The sequence below is a fragment of the Myiozetetes cayanensis genome, unplaced genomic scaffold (assembly GCF_022539395.1).
Source record: "Myiozetetes cayanensis isolate MyiCay16 unplaced genomic scaffold, myiCay2020 scf22, whole genome shotgun sequence".
NCBI lineage: Eukaryota > Metazoa > Chordata > Aves > Passeriformes > Tyrannidae > Myiozetetes > Myiozetetes cayanensis.
Window position 1 is genome coordinate 11,879,084 of NW_026087434.1, and position 8,226 is coordinate 11,887,309.

The following is an 8,226-nucleotide window of genomic DNA, read 5'->3' on the forward strand; positions in this document are numbered from 1 at the left end:
TGTGGGGACAGATCTTAGCTGGAGATGGGGCACCACAACACTCCTGCCCACCACACAGGCCATAATCCAGGGGGAAATGCACCTGGAGCCAGCTTCAGGAGCTGCAGTAACCACAGGGATCCTCTGCCGACAAGGCAGAAGAGGGAGAACTTGGTTCTGCTAATGCACTTACCCGTTTGGCTCTGCATCATGAGACAGATCATTTTTATTTCCCCATGTAGCTGCTCACCTCCATCCAGCTCCTCCACCGCAAAAGCAAGGCGTGGGAGGGGAGCAGCGGGGGCCCGGAGGGAGCAGCGGGGGGGCCGGGAGGGAGCAGAGGGGGCCGGCAGTACAGCTGTCGAGCACAGCGGGAGGGACGGGAGGGTCCCGCAGTGCCCGTGCAGCGATGGGCACGCCTGGCCCGGGACAGGGGCCCAGGACAGGGGCCCTGGCGGGGACAGAGCTGGAAGGCACGCGAGTGAACGCCAGCCGTGAGCCGGTTTAAAAAGCTCCTTCGGTGGCCCGTCCCTGCCTCTGGGAATTTCAAAGTTCCCTTTTTATTTTCACTGTGTTTCAGTCTCGGTCACCCTTTGCTTCGCCCCGACACCTTCCTGAGCTCTGGCCGGGTCTCCTCGCCCACAGCACAGCTGTTGCGGGCCTGGGCTGAGGGCCCCGCCGGTGCCGGGGCTGTCCCTGTGCCGGGGCTGTCCCTGTGCCGGGGCTGTCCCTGTGCCGGGGCTGACCCTCTACCGGGGCTGTCCCTGTGCCGGGGCTGTCCCTGTGCCGGGGCTGACCCTGTGCCGGGGCTGATCCTGTGCCGGGGCTGACCCTCTACCGGGGCTGTCCCTGTGCCGGGGCTGACCCTCTGCCGTGGCTGTCCCTGTGCCGGGGCTGTCCCTGTGCCGGGGCTGACCCTCTACCGGGGCTGTACTTGTGGCTGTGCAGCACTGCCAGTCACACCGCTGGGACACGCAGATCCCCTGCCCCCCGAGGTTCTCCGCTGACGGGGTGCCCATCCAGACCGGCTGCACCCTCCGTGTCAGGGCAGCACAAGGAGGGAGGGGAACATGGGGTGAGCCTGGCAGAGGTGGTGGATGCAGAACGATACAGTGGCATGATGCTTGTTTAATCCTTCCTTCTGCCAGTGAGAAATGGCATTGCCTATGTAGCACTGGTGATGGTAGATAGGTGATCAGTGAATCAGTAGAGACCCAGACAACTTCTAGAATACACCTAAAATGTGAAATAATTTATTTTGTTTTCCATATACTTTTTTTCCTTTTTTTTTTTTTTTTTTTTTCTTTTCAGGAATTGTGTCATTAGTTAGTTTTTATGTCCTTTCAGTTTACAGTAGTTTATTTAGTGAACGTCCACAGCAATCAGTTGCAATTGCTTTCCAGCTGGTGTTTATCAACAATTTATCATTGTTGACTTCTTGGAAAGCTGCATTTTTAGCCCAAAGTGAACACACTATTTATAATACAAAGGAGAAAATTTTACTGGCACAGTTTTTGCCATTATGTTCAATCAGCAAAGTTTGTCTTTTCCAGGTGCCTTAAACATTGTCCTTTTGAAGAAGCCATCACCTTTCTAAGAGGTCTAAGGTCTAAGAGATGACTGAAGAGGCTGCTCAAGTTGCCACTTCACTACAGCAGCTCTAGAAGGATTTATAGGTTCCTCTGTGCTCAGACAACTGCTGCCTCCTCTTTCTCAAGCAGAAGTGCACCAATTTTAGCTTCAGTAACTGTTACCAGTGTGGACACCCTCAGAATGATGGAAGAGGCAAAATCAGCAGGAATTGGGCAGATGGAGAGAGGAATTTCTGTGATGGATAGAGGTTCAGTACTAGGTTTGGGCTTGTTACATGTGTGGGTGAGATTCTATTCCAAGCTCAAATATCTACTTTAGTCATTAGTCATCTTCATGGCCAAATCTGTAGGTAAGTGAGCTGAATGTTTAAGCTCCTGATAGACAATAATATTAGAATCAATCACGTGTGTCGCGTCACTCTAAGGTAGACAACCACATTAGGACAACTGGGTCATTCTCCAGTTGTTATTAACTTGAGCTCTGATGCCAGCAGAATCTCCAGCACCTGGATCGCAGGTAGGAACATCTGCACATGGTGCGTGTGAAGGGCTGTTGATGATGGAAGACTTGAGCAAATTGGGGATGCACATATAGAGCAGGAAGGCTACACTTGAGCAGGTCATAGGGAGGGAGTTGCACTGGATTTGGTAGAGAAGAGCAGACCCTGAGGGAATATTAAAGCTGTCAAAAAAGGTGTTAAAAATGCCTTTTGTGAAGGACTCTGGAAAGTTATGGCAGCTTTCATTCTTCTTGATTGAAACAAAATTGTTGTATTAAAGCAAAGGATTTCCTGACATTTTTGAGGAGAAAAATACTGCAGTTTTAAGAGCTATCCCAATTTACCTAGTTTATTTTCACTTTTTTCTTTTACTAGCAAAAGTAATAAAATTAATTATGCACAAAACTTAATCCCCCAGATTCACATGGGGACACACACACATTTTTTTTGACTTTCAGCTTTTACATATCTGCAGTTTGTCCAAGTTTGTCTAATCCAGAAAGTTACAGCTTCAATTTTTCTTTGTCAGCTACAAAGTTTTTTCCAAATTAAGAAAGCTTTCCTCTTAAAATGACAAAAAAGAAAAAGCAAAAGTAAGAATACATACAGATAGAAAAAAAATAGTCACTTTGTATTCTGTTATATTGACTGGGAATATAAAGGCAAATAAAGAAAGGGGAAAATATATGTGAACACAGATCAAGCAATGTTACAGATTGTGGAAGTTTTCAATTCCATGTAATTTTGAAAAATCCTTTGAAAAACTATTTTCTTTTGAGCCTTCAAACCCTTATGGATTATTCTTTTTCTATTTGGAAAAATCTTTCAAATCAAGGCTTTTAGGCAGTCATCAGCTTTATGTCAGTATTACATATGACTGTGGGAAAACCATGAGGTTTTCCTTTTTTTTTTTTTTTTTTCTTCTTTGTAGCCAATTTTAATCCAGGTCAAAAACTGCATGCACCAGCAAAATGCGACAACATACAGCATCATTGAAATACCTGAAATTCACACTGAATTCCAGTTCTCAGACAACATAACTGCATTAAACACATGAAAGAAATGCTGCTTTATACTCAGGGGAGGATTTAATTGTTAGGGTTAAACCATAGGACTCAGTCGTACTCTTCAGTGGGAATTCACTCCAAATGTGAAGCCAATGTCTCTTAATCTTCTCCCCACCCCCAGGATTACAGTGCCATCACAGAGGCACTGTCAGCTGAGAGAAGAGGAGGAAGGAATTTCCTCACTTTCTTATCCAGACCTCTGAGCAGCAGATGCTGAGAGAGGAGCACAACTGGTACTGTTAACTGGGGAGGCAGAACACTGTAGGACCAGGTGAAGCTGCTGAGATGTGATTCACTTCAGACTTCTTTGTTTGTGATAGGAACTGTAATTTGGAAGGTGAAGACCAATACATGGAAAAAAAAAAAAACCAAAAGAAAACAAAAGAAAAACAAAGAAAACCCCAAACAAACAAACAAACAAACCCAACAAATCAAGATCTGTTGCATGGAGATGTAATTGTTTTTCAATAAAGCAAAGGGTTTCACTGCTCTCTTCACCACTCTGATCTTGTGAATATAGCAGATGTGTAACACCCTCATTAATCTGCTTGGGCAACAACTAAGGATCAGCATAGTACATTGGCTTTTTACACAAAATAGAAGGGGGTTCCGTCCATCTGGTACACTTATCCAGAAAAAGCAGTGCTGAATGACTACCCTATGTTGAGACAGCACCTATCTCTCCTGATTCCAGTGGGATATATGTCTTAAGTTCAATAGAACGGTTCCATAGTCCTGTTCATATGATATTTTAAACTCTTCAGCTCCAAAAGTCAGAATTACATTTCTGTGTCTTTCCTCTTGCATCTAGTTCAGTGACTTCAGTCTTTGAATCTTTTATCTTTAATTCGAGGTAAACTTTTTCTGCTCTCTTATTTTTCCTTGTGTACATGGTAACTTGCTGTTATTCCACAGGAATCAAACCCCTATTTACTTTCTCTTCCTTATTCACATATCCTTATCACTACTTTCAGACTCATTTTCCCCCCTTCCCTTGTTTTGGCTTTGATCCATTTTACTCTTTGGTCATTCTTATCCACTGATTCTCATTCCTGTGACTTCTGTTCCTTTTCAGATGCTTCCTCCCACGTTGGGATTTTCTTCCTCCAGTAATGACTCTGCCTCTCAGTAGGACCCCTTATGCTTTTCCCCACTGAGAACTCTGAGCATTTGCAGCAGATGGGAGCCTGTGCCTTCATGTCTCCATCCCTACATATTTCCTACTAGAACACACTGTCTCTTACTCTTCACTTTCTTTGCTTGAGTCAGCATCTGATGGATTACAGAACCAATGTAGCCCCTTTCATCTCTTTTAGCACACCCTCCCACTTCCCCCCCTTCTCAGGCTCTCTTGTCGAATTATTTATAGGACATTGAGTCACAGACCTGTTATGTCTAATTATATCCATTCACTTCTAATATGAATGGCAATTTTGCTAGGAGTTAAGATTGCCAAAAATGTTTTGACCTAAGAAAGAAGAGGTGGTGGCTACATATGCAGATCAGATCCTATAAAAGTAGTCTGGGATCAGTGTGTCGTGTCCTTCCTCAGAAATCTCTAAGGTAAGAGTTTCAGGGGCTTGGGACTGGGGAAGTGGGGGATGAAGGAAAACTGGCCCTGCATTCCACAAGCACTAGTGCATTCCTATAGATACTCACATTTATTCAATGGGGGTCTGCCAGTGTCAGCTGGGATTTTCAGTCTGCTTTCAAGGCATCCATATGTTTTTAGTCTATAAATGCCTGGGCTGCAGCAGAAAGAAGGAAGTTACTAATTCTCTTTTTGAATACTGACCAGCTTCCAATCTACAACACCTTCAGCTTGTCTCACAAAAGGTAAGTTCTTGATTTATTCACTCTATAGGGACAGGCAGAGTTGCTCTAAGGCAAGGATTGTGTGCAGGTGTAATCCCTGTATTCAGTATGCTTATGTCCACTGTATAAATACAGTACGAGAACTGGGCTGGATTGTTGATATCTTTGTCACAAGATTCTTAAAGACAGTGATATTAAAAGTACTGATCCCTGCTGCACTGCCTACATTCTCCCCACCAATCTCCAATAGAGACCAGTTTCCTGGAGAAACTGCCCTAAGAAGAAAAACCCCATCAGAAAGTAGTTTCCAATTACTTGGTGGGTTTTTTTGCATTTACCTCAAACATCAAGGGTAACTGGCACTGGCTGTGAAGCAACAGGAAAAAAACATACATATTTAAATAAAGTTAATATTTTCTTTTTTCACATGGAAGCTTGAGGGACAGGGTTAGAGTTTTGCATATCAAAACACTAAAGTGATTAAAGCAAGCATTTCAGCCTGGGCTTCCTTATAGGCTTGTTTCTGCCTATGAATAAATTGCATAATTGTGACATAATTATATAAGCAAATATTTGTAATCACAGAGAACTGAAGAAAGGATGATACCTACTGGGTTAACTGCAAAAAGAGAGATGGGATAGCAACTAAATTCAGAGTTTTAAATATTTACACCCCGAAAATAAACTGCTCACATTTATTTTTTGTGTTAATTTATATTAATTTTGTCAAGTATTGTCACTAGAATGTATCCCTCAAAATTATAAAATGCCAGCAAGCAATTGTGTTAGGAATATAACCAGCATGCTTTGAATAAGTGGAGGAGAGTTACCATAGCACTGATTTCAGGAAAACTCACAACAGTCAAAAGAAAATAATTTAATTTTTTTAGAAGTCAATATACTCACGGGTTGCATACATATATTATATGCTAACATAATGTATACTGACCTAGTATATATTATAGTTTTAATAATACCATAAGGATATATTGTGATAAAAGCTTACAGTGTCTAGAAAAAACCACAATATACAATATATATGCAATGTGCTTAATATAAACTAATATACTACAATATATAACATAATATATATTGGCATAGTATATACTAATATCTGTAATATGTTAATGTTATTCATCTTAGGAATAGTTATATGATTCCTGTTAGGAATCTTGTAAGAAAATGGCAATGTTAAAATTGCTGTTAAAAAACTGGGACCATTTTTCATCCATATGTAATTATTTTGTGAAATGATTTCATTTGGGTCATAACACATTAATTAAGTGAAAAAACGTAGTTAGAAACAAAACCATCAGGGAATTGTACCCATTCATTTGAATTGATAGCACCTATTTGTGTCATGAAGTCTCTGCTGTCAGAGAAGGCAAAGTAATTTTTTTTACATGTAAGCAGGGGAAAATTCGGTAGAATGAATTTTATAGTGTACAAAAATACTGTGATCATTGTTAAGCTATTATTTCTGTTAGGCTAGCCATACTGCAATAATGAGGTCACTAAATAGTAAAGGGTTCAGAAAAAAGTTTAAAAAATACTCTAAGTCCATAATATCCTTTCTGCAATCAAAGTGAAAATGTTTCTCAAGGAAAAGGTAACCAATCACTTGATTTTCACCTAGACATCTGCAATAGGTGAAACTATTGATAAAAAAGTTAACTTCTTGATTTATTCAGAAAAGCTATTCAAAATCCAAACTGTAGGTGATGAACATACATAACATTAGGCTAAAAATACCCCAGATCATTTGGGCCAGAATCATAGAGTGTTTTGGGTTGAAGGGACCTTAAAGACCATCTAGTTCCAACCCTCTGCTGTGGGCAGGAACACCTTCCACTAGACCAGGTTACTCAGAGTCCCATCCAACCTGGCCTTGAACACTTCCAAAGGTGGGCAGGGACAGCTTTTTTGGGCAGGCTGTGCCAGGGCCTCACCATCCTTGTTGTAAAGAATACTCTTCCTTATATCTAATCTGAATGCATCCTATTTCAGTTGGAAGCCATTCTCCCTTGTCCTGTCACTCCAGGCCCTTGGCCAAAGTCCCTCTCCAGCTCTTCTGGAGGTTTAGACCCTGCAAGGGGCTCTCAGTTCTCCTTGGAGCCTTCTCATCTCCAGCTGAACACCCCCAGCTCTCCCAGCCTGGCTCCGGAGCAGAGGGGCTCCAGCCCTTGGAGCATCTCCCTCACTTCCTCTGGACTCACTCCAGTAGGTCCATGTCCTTCTGATGTTGTTGTGGACCCCAGAGCTGGAAGTGGCACTGCAGGTGTGGTGGGGTAGAGAGGCAGAGTCCCCCACTCCTCTGCTGCCCACGCTGTGGGATCAGCCCAGCACATGGTTGGTTTCTGGGTCCCCCCACACACAGCTGGGACATGTCCAGCCTCTCACCCATGAGCACCCCCAAGTCCTTCTCTCCAGGGCTGCTTCTATCTGGTCGTCTCCGAGCCTGGATTGGTACCAGGGGTTGCCCTGGCCCAGGTTCAGGACCTTGTACTTGGCCTTGTTGAACTTCATGATGTTTGTACAGGCCCACCTGTCCAGCATGTCAAACTCCCTCTGGATGGCCTCTCTTCCCTCCAGCACACTGACTGCTGCAAACCCAGATTCCAGCTTCACAATTGCATGAGAGTCAAGACAATTATTGTTCAATAACAAACAGATTATGATTTGCTGAGTTTTTTAAAGTAGTGAATGAACTGAAGCTTTTCTATTACAAAATAGAATAATCAGTTTTGTTTGCTGGATGTGTGAAATAATTGAAATATTTTACAGCTTGGGCTATTTTATCTGAAAGGAATGTCTTTAATAAGAAGTGCTAATAATACTCCCTCTGTACATATTCGCTGTACTGTGCCTCTTACAGTGTTTTATTGTAAACAAATCACATTCTCTGAAAGGTGCTAAACAAAAATTATATGAGAAGGCTTTCAAAATTCCAAAATTGGGAGTATCTATTGAGTGCAGGGTTTAGAACCTTGGGAATGATCTGTTTATCCTGTTAATACAACAAATGGAAAAAAAAATCACAAACCAAAATCAAATACAAAACACATAAAGCATTCCTCTGTAAATGCAATTGTCCAGTAGGCTTAAAGATCTGACTACACAAAAAAAGAAATAAAGTAAATAAAATTTCTTAGCAGAATCATGAAGCAGCAGAAAAAAAAAAGAGTGGCAATTCAGTCAATACCTAAAGCAGAGGAATCCATTGTGCTCTAGGAGTGTTTCTTCTGTGAGGCACTATTGTAATGTGTTCTCTAC